General features: G+C 40.5%; 1 protein-coding gene across 37 annotated transcripts in view; it reads left to right on the forward strand.

Annotated features, from left to right (window-relative positions):
• TLE4 (TLE family member 4, transcriptional corepressor) overlaps positions 1-12,149 on the forward strand; it is a 275,661-nt gene that overhangs the window by 4,983 nt on the left and 258,529 nt on the right. The window lies entirely within an intron of this gene.

The following is a 12,149-nucleotide window of genomic DNA, read 5'->3' on the forward strand; positions in this document are numbered from 1 at the left end:
ATAATAGGAGACATTTGTTTTAAGTGATCTCCTAGTGAAAGTGCTTCAGATCTGTCTCATCAGCCATTTGGGAATAGGTGTGTATGTGTTTACCTGCTGGAAAAAGATGAGGGAACACGTAATGCTTTTCCTCTCTTATATTCGTGGATTTCATTACCTTCTAAGATTAAAAAACGTAAAATGATCACATACTGTTAAGCTCTGCTATGTATGAATTCCTTTTTCAATATGGTTAATTATTACATTCTCAAAACATACATCTTTAAAAGATGACTGTCAGACAATAAAAGCAGTCAGATAGATAGCATTTGAAAACAAAATATTGGGGGAAAAAAGTGTCGTCACATTGATTATTTCAGATACTTTTTTTTTTACTTCATGTGCTATTTGGTTATATCAGTATTAGCATTATAGTATAGTTTGTCGCATGTTAAAATTCTTTATTATTTCGGCATCCTTGCCATGTCTGTTCAGATAAGTCATGTAAATATCTCCTGCTTAAACAAAATCTATCAAACTTAGGCTTGGGTTAGCTTGAAGCCCCTTAGCTCTACCTTGCATAAATAATTCACATGAAAGGTACTGTTTGTTAATTATGCTCAATACATGATGTCACTTTAGATCTGGATCTTGTACATGTCCGTTTCCCACCCCCCCCCTTTTTCTTTTGGTCCTCATCCACCACCCAGTACTAATTAGTGTCTTTTTAAAGATTGGACCAGGTGATTAATATCCGTTTATTTTCCTATATCTTATTACCACTTAGTTTCCAGATCTCTTTATACTGTTTACAATTCTGAGAGGCACAGAGCTTGTATTTGGCTGTATGTGTTTCTTTTGGGGGGCAGAAGGTGCTCTATAAGATCCCTTAATTTTACACATTTTATACTTCTGTAATTCTGTCATCTTCTTGTCCAGCTGGCCTCAAATGCCATCCATTTAAAATTGAGAATGGAGTACATTTTCCCTTTTTTTCTCTTGCTTTTAAATTCAATCATATCAAGAATCCTGAGGGCAGTTTATCACATTATGAAATACAGACAGCCCTGCAAACCACCTACTTATTATATTTTCTTTCTTTCCCCCCTTAAGCACAGAGGCATATCTGTCTTTATTTGTTTTCCTAGGCAGACAGCCTTGGTTCCTCTTGGCCTCTCTACCAGATGCACTCGCTGGATACCCTCGTAATGGAAAGTAGCAATAAGGCAGGGAAGTTGCCCTGCAGCATAATTGGGCCTAGTTCTCAAGATCGGGTTAGGCTTATTCACTTATTAGATTTGTGTCTCTGAAGGGTTCAAGAGTAGGAGTCCCTGGAGTCCTTGGAAGTACCCTAGTAATTGGTGGCCCTGATATTTGAAACCTTTGTGTATTTTTTGGTTAATGCTCCTGTTCTTGGCTGCTGCCAGCCACAGAGTATTTATTTTTAGAGAAATTTTTCACTGGAACAGAAAATGATGGCTGTGATGGAGTCATGACTCTGCGGCTTAGCAAATTGATAAAAGGATAAAAGCACAGAGCAGTGACAAGCAGGGTGGGGGGTCCAGTATTTATGGTCCCTCCCCTTTCTGTATGATGTTCATCGTCAGTCACCCTGGGCTGATTCTGATAGAGGACTGTAAAGTGAGACCTGTGGGGAATTTGTCATTCTGAAATGAAAGCTAATGTAATTAGTACCAATTAAAGTACATTTAGTAAATTGGATTTAATCTTAATTAAGCCTGCATAATGTTGCCAATTTTTAACAATTATGTTTGAGAACATAATTAATTTAAATTTTGGTAACTGAGTAAATAGCATTAGTCTGGTAGAATTAGTTGATTTTTTTTTTTTTAAAGGGAAACTCAGTGATATAACATGGAATTAGAGCATAAAATATGAATCTAATTTCTGGTAATCTTTAGTAGGATCAGTAGAGCTGAAGTTGGGAGAAAACCCCAAAAAGTTGGAGTGGAGTGTTCTAGGCTGTAAAGTGAATTAATGTTTTGCCACTGTCTTTAAATTCTAGCATGAAAGTGAAGATGATAAGTGGGACATGGTTGGAAATGGCACATGTTTTATTGTGATTTCTTCATAATGGGATTTTTAAAATGAAAGAACATTGGCCTTCATTCCCTAGGATTTCCCTCAGTTGGGTCTTTTTGTTTTTTGTTTTGGATGGGACAGGTGGTGGCCGGTGGTTTAGTTGTTACTGTTTTTGTCCGTGCCCCCCGCCCTCGCCATTGTTCCTTATAAATACAGAGTGGCTTCTAAATGGGTCAGTGACCGAGGGCAGAGCAGGGTGGTGCCTGTTGCTAAATGCTGCTTGTTGCTATCCTTCACCTGTAATGCTGTAATTAAAGAAGAGGCTCTGATTTAATCTGACAGCAGGCAGTTACCACTTTTAAAAGTGAATATTGGATGTAGATTAGGAACAATGGATATGTAAATTCGACCTGTAGGAACTGTAAATGGAGATGAACATACTACATTTCGAGAACATCTATGATTTTCTCATAGTTAATAGTCTGCAACCTGCCAATCTCTTTGCATTTAAAAAATTAGCTTAGTATTTGAATTTTAGAAATCAGAAAATATTAGAAGCCTGCAACACTTAGAACTTGCGTTCTAATGTACTGCACATGTATGTATACATGTCTCTGTCTTTATATGTGAATATATACATGTTTTGGAGAAGGAAATGGTGACTCACTCCAGTATTCTTGCGTGGAAAATTCCATAGACAGAGAAGTCTGGTGGGCTATGTCCATGGGGTACCTACGACTCTTACAAAGAGTCGGCCACAACTGAGCACCCATATGTGTTTAGTTTGCACATATATGTATATATATATATATACAGTTGTTATTTTTTTCCAATCAGAGCAAGCAAACTCCTGTTTCACTATAAGCCATGTAAATTCTATTATAAGACTTGGGCCACAACCATCTGAGTGCTGCTAAAATATTAATTGAATAGAAATGAAAGGGCCTTGCCAACTGATAGGATATCATAATCATAGCCTCTCTGGTCGATGGTAAATGATGATAAATGACATTAGGAACCTTTTAGCAAATTGTAATAACTACAAGGAGGGAAGCAGTATGGATTTGCATTATATCTGATACCCTCTAGTACCAAGTGGATTGCCAATACTGCTTGTTTAGCATTTTCTAAGGGCAATAGGATATTGATTTCTGACTTACAAGGAACAGCTCTATTTTCACCATTGAAAAGTATTGCAGGTTGTTAAGAAGAAATTGACTTGAAGAGGCCGACTGCTGCCCATCATGGAGCAAATAAAGCAAAACTGCCGAAGCATGGTGGAGCAGCGAGACGGGCCCTCAGCAATTTGTTGCTATTAATTTACCATGCTCGACAGCAAATCAATCGGCATCTACTTCATCTGCTGGAGAAAATGCTGTCCAGGGCAGATAAAAGGCTCGGTATGGTACAGAGAATAGACTGGATTGGCCAAAAGGAGGCTGCAGTTAATGTGTAAATAAGTGAAATCAAGGCCACAGTTGCAGAGGAAGCTGTTGTTAATTAGGTTGGTGCTTTTTCGTGAACTATTTTAGAAAGCAGCCGAGGATTTGGAGAGTAAAAAGAGATTTATTGAGGCTGAAGTAATACACGACTCGCCTGGCATTCCAGCCTTGAGTGTATTTGATTCTAGGGCACAGTAAATTTATCTGGGGACAGTGCTTGCAGTGGAAGCAAGCACTTTGTTTAAAGTTCTGTTTAGACCAGGTTCCCCATAAGGAAATTTTATTTGTGGAGCTTTACTAATTTCTTGTCTTGTCTTATACTGTATATGCTTGGATTGGAGGAGTAGATGCAGGGGTAGGTGTTTGAGAATGTGGGCAAAAATGTGGCTGTTGTCTTCTTACGCAGTGACAGTTTTTCAGGAATGAATGTGATTGAACTCCTGTGTAATAATGAAAGGGAATTATCGAAGGTGGGATGTTTTAGCGTAAAGTAACTTAATAAACCGGTGAAACTTTTGCCCCCAGAACTTTCTTTTGCTGTATAAACCTTAGGAAATAATAATCTAGAGGGGCTGAACAGTGGTGGACACTGCTGGACCAAAAATTCTCAAAGTGAGATTACAAGTGAAATTTTGATAATTGTGTGAAAAGTTCTAGATATAATTAGGAGAGCATGGAGGGGAGGGGGCTTGTGTTTTTGTTTTTCATTAAAGGTTTAAAGCCACCTCTTCTAATTTATGATTACTTATCCTTCAGTAGTATTCTATAATTAACATTAACTAAAGGCAAGTCATTGGTGATAATTTTTCCCCGCCTCTCTGATTGGACATTTAGGGATGAGGGCTAGCTTCATTCTTATTTTGTAAGTCTAGATATATGTAGATTTTAAGTAAATTTTTTCCCAAACTGAGAAGATCTAGTATTTGGACAGTTGAAACCAGGTGTCGGTGCCTTGGGCAGGGCACAGGAGCTGTTATTTTACGTGTCACAGGACCTTCAAGAGAAGGAGGTCTGGAGGAGGAAATTTAACCAGTCAGGGTATGTGCATAATTAGCATTTTCTGGATTGTGTGGGTTTCCCCCTTTTCTCTTCTTGCATGTTGGGTTCTTAATTTTCTTTCTGAGATTTAATAGAATATAGGAAGATTTTTCACCTGGAACAGTGATTGTTGAATGGAATTGAAATTTCCTTTCAGTAGACATGAATGTTTATTACTTATCTGGCTTGTGCTTACAGCTGATCTGGGCACATTGCCAAAATTCTTTAATTCTCACAAAGATCCTAAGAAAGGGATTATGACCCATCAAAGAATGATTAAACAGGATCAGATCTGCACAAGGTGATACAGTTATTAGGTAGTGGATTCAGGATTTGAGATAAATTTACCTGGAAGGGTGTTTGTTGGGGGATGGGTCTGTCCTTGTTTGGAGATCAGGCCCCAGCTCATTTCTGGAATGGAGAACTCCTGGGAGGCTGGGCTAGTCCTTGGGTTTGCCCTTGAGCCACTGCACTTTGGGCTTATACCCAGACTCCTGTAGTGTGGGGGCATTCTCTCCATCTCTGACTGGAGTCAGGGCCAGAGGCTTGGCCTGAACTCTTTCTCCATCCAGACTGCTTTCAGTGGGTGAGAAGGCTAGGGTCGCTTTCACTTGGAGTCTCCCACGCATGGGGGCGAAGAGAGCTGCTTATTTATCAAGATGAGTTTGCTTCCTCCCTGGGTAACCTATTTCTCATTTGTTTACCAACTTGCTTTTCCATTTAACTTTTATCTTTTCCTTGTGGCCTCTAAAACTATGCCTGAAGACAACGGGCTGTTTGTTAATCACCATCTTGTGGGTTTCTGAAGGGGGAAGCTGGGAGGGGAAAATGTGATGTTTTGTGGCCTCTTTGTAGTTCAAAAAGAGGTTCTTAGATGCAGGAAATCACACACAACTCAAACTTTTAAATGAAGGCAAATGTTTTTGCTTATACTGTTAAAAAATTTTCTTTGCAGTATTCAAACGAAGGGATATTTCCTTTCTCACTGCCCCTTAGTCCCTACTGGATAGTGCTTGTTTTTGTTCCATTTGTTTTATTTGCTGAACAAAATTCCTTGTATCCTAAATGATACTAGTTTGAGGGGGGTTGAATTAGTGGACTGAGGGATAAAGGTGCATCTTTTTAGGTACTGTTCCAGCCTCAATAAGGCCAAGATAGTGCAGGCACTGGCCCTTGGTTCTTGCCTTCTTCATTTTATCTTTCCTTTCCTAGAACTGTACTTTTTTTTTTTTTTTAACTTTTTCACCATAGACTAGGTACAGGCAATTGTGAATTAAATGTTTCACATGTGTGGTTAGAAGCAATTTGTGTTTGTTTTTAGTGAAAACATTTTTATTTGACATGACTGGATAGACTGGTTTATGGCTTCAGGACAATAGTAATCACTTGATGGCTCCAGAGCCAGTGAAAGGGATGTGATATTTAGATGTTTTCCCTTTCTCCCTCCCCACACCGCCTCTTAAAAACCTCTAGTACTTGAGCGGTGGTGGCAGACCCAGTGGTCTCCTGGCTCATTTACCATCAGTTCTGTGGGCTGGGCTGTTGAGAGAAGTGGGAGGCAGCATGGGCAGGTGCGAACAATGAATATTTACGCTGATGATGACAGTTTGCGAGACTGAGGACCTGACTTGTTCAGAGTAAGTTCACTGCGAAGAGAGTTCATGAAATTTTTCACTCCTAAGAGGGAAGGGCCTGAGAAGTTTTAGTCAGAAGCAGAAGTTAGAGTCATTTTGATGTGGCCTTAGTGATAGCTGTCAGTGGTAGTTGCTTTCTGTTTGTAAAGAGGGATTTGGCTGGCAATCGTCAACGCAAATCTATATGCCCTCTCTGTTTTCATTGGACTTGATCTGGCGTTTATGCCAGGCTTTGACAGTTTCTCTACCACCGAGCCCAGCTTTCCTCAGAGTTGTTGTGTGTAACCGTACTCCATCCAGGGGGACAAAGGGAGACGTGGGTTTTCTTAGCTGGGTTGTCAAAAAAGCAAAAGAAACACATTCCCAGATGCCGCTCAGGTCCTCTGCCATCTGGTGCGTGGGTCACTTTGTCATCATTTGTGAGGATTTTGCCCACAAATACTTCACAAGTTGTATTGTGGAGGGAGCTTCTGTGATAGATGGAGAGAGAGACTGGCAGCCCTCATGGGCTCCACCTACAACCTGTACAGCCTGCTGTATCTTGGCCCCCATGCTCACCCCGCAGCTTAGGCAGGAGAGGTGGAGCCAAGGAAGATGGATATTGACTTTCTGATTTCATTGCAAGCTTCACTTAATAGTTATCATTCTAATTGGGATTGTGTTCTTATTTTCAAAATACATATTCTGCTTCTGAAAGTCTGTGGGTTGTTTTGGATAAAGAATCTGCAAATGCAAGGAAATATAACTGAAAGGAGAGTAATTGTAGAAATTATGAGCACTAGTTCCCCGTAACACCTTTCTTTACAGATAGCTTAAGGCGTTTTATATGTTCTCCTTAATCTTCCTGATGTTCCTGTAAAGCAAGTAGCAAGCTTGGATCCCTGTATTTAGTTTTCAGTGGAGTACCCGACAGTTTGCCAAGCAGTGTCATTCCACTGGCCTCCTTGAACAGATGACACCGGGGCTTAAGGGCTTAAGGGACTAGCCCGGTGTCACAGTACAGGAGGATCAGCACGCAGGCTGGAAGTCCAGGGTTCATGCGGGTCAGCGGGCGTCCAAGGTGCTGCTGGCAGAAAAGGAAACAGTAGGTTTCTTGACTTTCCTCCCAGGGCTCCCTGCACTGACCGCACTGTCTGCAAACACCAAATAGTGCACTTGTTTCTGGGATGTTCTTGGCTGTATGCAACATGAGAAGATGGGGATGCTCCTGGCCCTCCAAGAAGTGTTAGAGTGTTGCTAGAGACCTGATCCCTGTGTTTGTGTGTGAGCACAGAGCCTCCCTCTCCTCTCTGCTGTTTCCAGAGTCCCGGCCCTGCCAAAATGGAAGCTTGGGATCACAAATTAAAATATGAAGCCTAGATCCACTGTGAGCACAGCGCTTGGTGAAACTGGCTGTTTTCGCATTCCTTAAGTATACTGTGCAAACAGTAGGTATAAACTTGTTTCTCACCAGCCTCCTCGCTCCCACTTGAAGTTAAGGCTCTGTGAGAACAGGGTGTTGATGGCCTCTGCTATGTCCCCGGTGTTGAGAACTGTGTCTGCCGCACAGTAGATGTGCATGGAATATTTGGTAATTGAGGGAGTCCCTGCATTCAGATCGAGGTAGCCAAGAATGTGTACGGTATTTTTAAGGGTTTATGGAGGTTGTAGGGTAACAAACGTAGAGCTTCCAAGCCTAGTAAGGCCTGTGGTGCCTACTTATTAAATTTGTGGAAAGATGACAAGAAAGATGAAGTAAAAAGCACCTGAGTTTGGTTTGTAAGTTAGGCTAGTTAAAGTAGAATACATGTATTTTAGCATGTGGGATTTGCCTTCTTAAAGATGGAAACATGAATCTTCCTAACTGAATTTAAAATTCAGTTTGAACATCCCTCTATCACTTGTCAGAATGTATCTGAAGAATTCTTTTACTATTAATAAGTCTGTGTACTTGTGGTTTGAGTGAGTGTGGGGAGATATTGATCTTAGACATAGTATGGTATGCTTAGCTAACTTCTCTTCAAATCAGTAAAAATGCAAGCTTCTGCTTGTTTTCAGTGGACAAGGAAATGAAGATATCTTAGTTTTTTATTGGTGGAGAGGGTACCGTGTCATTGAAAGTGTAATAATCCTAATCATAACAATAAGTGATTTTAGAGAGCTTGTTTAGAGATAATATTTTACTTATTCTCACAATAACGTTATGAGGTTACTGCTCTATATTATCTTTGTTATTTCCATTTTGTATATGAGGAGGCTGAGGCACATAGAAGTTAAATAACTTCTTGAAATCATCCTAGTAAGACAGATCCTCGGTTTGACTCAATTTCAGATCACTGGTATGGTAGGTATTTCTGTCGAATCTCCAAACAGAGCATTTCAGATGCTCTGTTTGGAATACTCTCCTACATCCCGCAAAGTGCTTTCCTGAATCAGGGGATTCAGATTCCATTTCTGACCTTGCCAGTACCCAGCTGTGTGATGTTGCTGAGTACCTTAACTTCTTAGCACTTTGCTTTTCTTAGCTTCAAGTAAGAGTGTAAGTAAACACTGAGATCTCTTAGTTCTTTTGTCTAATATGACTCTTCTGGTTATTTTCTATGACCCAATGAACAGAAATTGAGACTTCTTTTTAGTCTCAGAAAGTCCCTTTTAACACCTATTTTCAGAGGTTTTTGTTTTTTTAAACTCGAGAATTAACTTATTGTATTTTATATTTTATAGGATGCTTTCTCATCCATGATTTTATTTAGATTCCAATAATGTTGCTGAAGCATTTCCCCATCTTATGGATGAATAAAATAAGACTCCAGTGTTAAATGACAAAGTCCCTCAGTTAATTAGTGGATGGTTCATAATTCACTGGCTCCCTGAAGGCCATCATTCAGGCCAGAGTAATGTTGATGCACAACTAGAATAGTTATTGTAAAACATGTAATATTAATGTCATATGGTTTCTTTTTTTTATGGCCACAATACACATATTAATAGTTCCTTGACTGGGGATCAAACCTGGGCCCTGGCAGTGAAAGGCCAAGTCCTCACTGCTTGACCACTTGGGAGTTCCCTAAAATTAAATATGTTTTGTACGTATATAATTCTAGTGCTGCTTTAAAGTGATTTGTTTTTATACTTTTCCTTTGGCATATATAGTGTTGAAAAAGTATTGGAAAATTTAATCATACAGCTTCTGAAATCATGTGAATTGAAATATGGTCCAATAATTTTCTCCTAATGGAGAAGGCAGTGGCACCCCACTCCAGTACTCTTGCCTGGAAAATCTCATGGACGGAGGGGCCTGGCGGGCTGCAGTCCAGGGGGTCGCTAAGAGTTGGGCACGACTGAGCAACTTCACTTTCACTTTTCACTTTCCTGCATTGGAGAAGGAAATGGCAACCTACTCCAGTGTTCTTGCCTGGAGAATCCCAGGGATGAGGGAGCCTGGTGGGCTGCCCTCTATGGGGTCACACAGAGTTGGACACAACTGAAGTGACTTAGCAGCAGCAGCAGCAATTTTCTCCTAAAGTGATAGAGGAGAATATATAGTAGTTTATTACCTGTTGTGTAATTAGCTCTGGTGGCTCAGCAGTAAAGAATCCACCTGCCATTGCAGGAGATGTGGGTTTGATCCCTGGGTTGGGAAGATTCCCTGGAGAAGGAAATGGCAACCCATTCCAGTATTCTTGTCTGGGAAATCCCATGGACAGAGGAGCCTGGTCAGCTACAAATCCTTGGGGTCACAAGAGTCAGACGTGACTTAGTGACTAAACAACAACAGCAATTAGCTTCTGGCATTAGTTACGCTTCCAGAATCCAGTGCAGATATCAGTTTCTTTAGCTAAGATTTACCTTGATGATACTCAGGATAAAGCAGGCCTGTAAACTGGCTTACAGTGAATTTGAGAGCTTAAGTCATTGGGTTTCTTGCATTGTCTTTTACTTAGAGTTGAGTTTGGACTTTTCAACTTGGCTTGTAAGTTAACTGTAGGTAAAAAAAAGGGGGGGGGAATGTATAATCTTGGCCTTTGATGAATGAAGGACATATTAGAGATCAGGTTCCATCACTAAGGTAGGCGCTCCAAAAGAATGTGGTTTGTTTCTGCTGTATCTCTGACACCTGAAAACAGTTTTTGGAACTTAGCAGAGGAAAGGCTGGAACAACTGAAGGCATGGTTTAATTTTTCATTTGTACTGCATTTCCTGTAGTAGAGTGTCAACCACTGGTATATGAGCTTTATTTCTGAGCTCTTAGGCAGGACTCATTTTTATGAAGAGCAACAAAGGTCTCGATGGGCAGTCCAAAGTTAGGAGTTGTCATTGCAGTTCTCTGCCACAGGCCCTTGAGCTGGTGAGGGGCAGTTTCAAAATTGAGGATTGGATTCATATGATTTTAAAATGACCAGTGTTAGCAAAAGGTCTGTTCCTAATTTCATTGCTTGACAGTAGTGGCATGCTGTTGAGTTAAGATTTTGAATCAGTTTTATGTGTGATGAAAAAAAAAATTTTTATTTTTAAGAATTTTTCTTTGAGTAGTGTTAGGCTATTGTAGACAAAAAAACCCAGAAACCAAAAAAATCCTACTATTGCCAATATTTTACAACCTAGAACCATGTGCTGTGTTGCTAATTCCATAGGTATGGCCACATCTTATGTGTCTTTCTCTAGGTTAAGAGAGTATCAATAACTCTGTGTAGTTACAGATTGTCCATATGTGTTGTTGTTCCTTAGTTGCTGGGTCATGTCCAATTCTTTTGCAACCTTATGGACTATAGCCTGCCAGGGTCCCCTCTCCATGAGATTTCCCAGCCAAGAATACTGAAGTGGGTTGCCATTTCTTTCTCCAGGGTATCTTTCCGACCCAGGGATCCCAGGATCGAACCTGAATCTCCTGCATTGGCAGGCAGATTCTTTACCAATGAGCCACCAGGGAAATCTGTCCATATGTGTACCTTTGACAGATGTTAATGATAATACCAGGTAACAATTGAGCACCTACTGCAAACCAGTAGGTGCGCTAGGTGTTTCAGATGTATTGATTTGTTTAAGTGAAGTGAAAGTCGCTCAGTTGTGTCCAATTCTTTGCGACTCCATGGACTATACAGTCCATGGAATTCTCCAGGCCAGAATACTGGAGTGGGTACTCTTTCCCTTTTCCAGGGGATCTTCCCAACCCAGCGATCGAACCCAGGTCTCCTGCATTGCAGGTGAATTCTTTACCAACTAAGAGCCACAAGGGAAGCTCATTGATTTGTTTAAATCATAACCCTTAATTAAGGAAGGGATCTGGTTGCCACCATTGTATATGAGAAAAGTAAGGTAAAGAGAAGCTAAGAAATTTACCCAGGACTTTACAGGTTATAAGCTGCAAGAGTCAGCCCAGCCTCAGACCCCCCTCCTAAAGGACTGTTTTTAATATGGTAAGCTTGTTTTGTTTTTGGCTTTTAAATGTACCTAGCTAGCCCACTGTGTTCTGCACACAGTGAGCTTAAAAGTGTTACAAATAATAGTGGGTCTACTTTTGGGTATATATATATTTATATCAGAAAAAGCTTTTTGTGTTCCCAGATTAGCAAGTTCATTGCCCCCTAATCCTTGTAGAGAATTGGCGTGGAGAGGAACAGTCTTCCCCTTAACTCAAGCGGCTTTTTCTGCCTCACTGCCCAACCCCTGTTCTGGCCCTGCTTCGCTAACCATACAAGTGGATGGAACACTTCTCTTTTTTAACCAAGTGGAAATATCTTTGGTCTTCAGATTCAGTTTTTAATTTGCAAAACAATTCCTTTATTTGCTTCAGGACTTTTTGCTATTGTAACAGTTGAGTGGAAACATGGGTTGAGGGTAGTTTTTCAGCCAGAGCTACAGGGCCATGCACACTGCCGTGAATTAGTTAGTTATTCCAGGTTGGGGAAAAGTAGTATAATTTTGTTGTGAAAAAATGCACTGGGTCACTGAACCGATGGTTCATCTTTATTGTAGATTGCACTGCTGGCTTATGGCCTGATGACCACAGGCCTATATTTTTGTGCTTCTGACC

Source organism: Giraffa tippelskirchi, chromosome 1 (genome assembly GCF_054371585.1).
Source record: "Giraffa tippelskirchi isolate mGirTip1 chromosome 1, T2T-mGirTip1v1.2.pri, whole genome shotgun sequence".
NCBI lineage: Eukaryota > Metazoa > Chordata > Mammalia > Artiodactyla > Giraffidae > Giraffa > Giraffa tippelskirchi.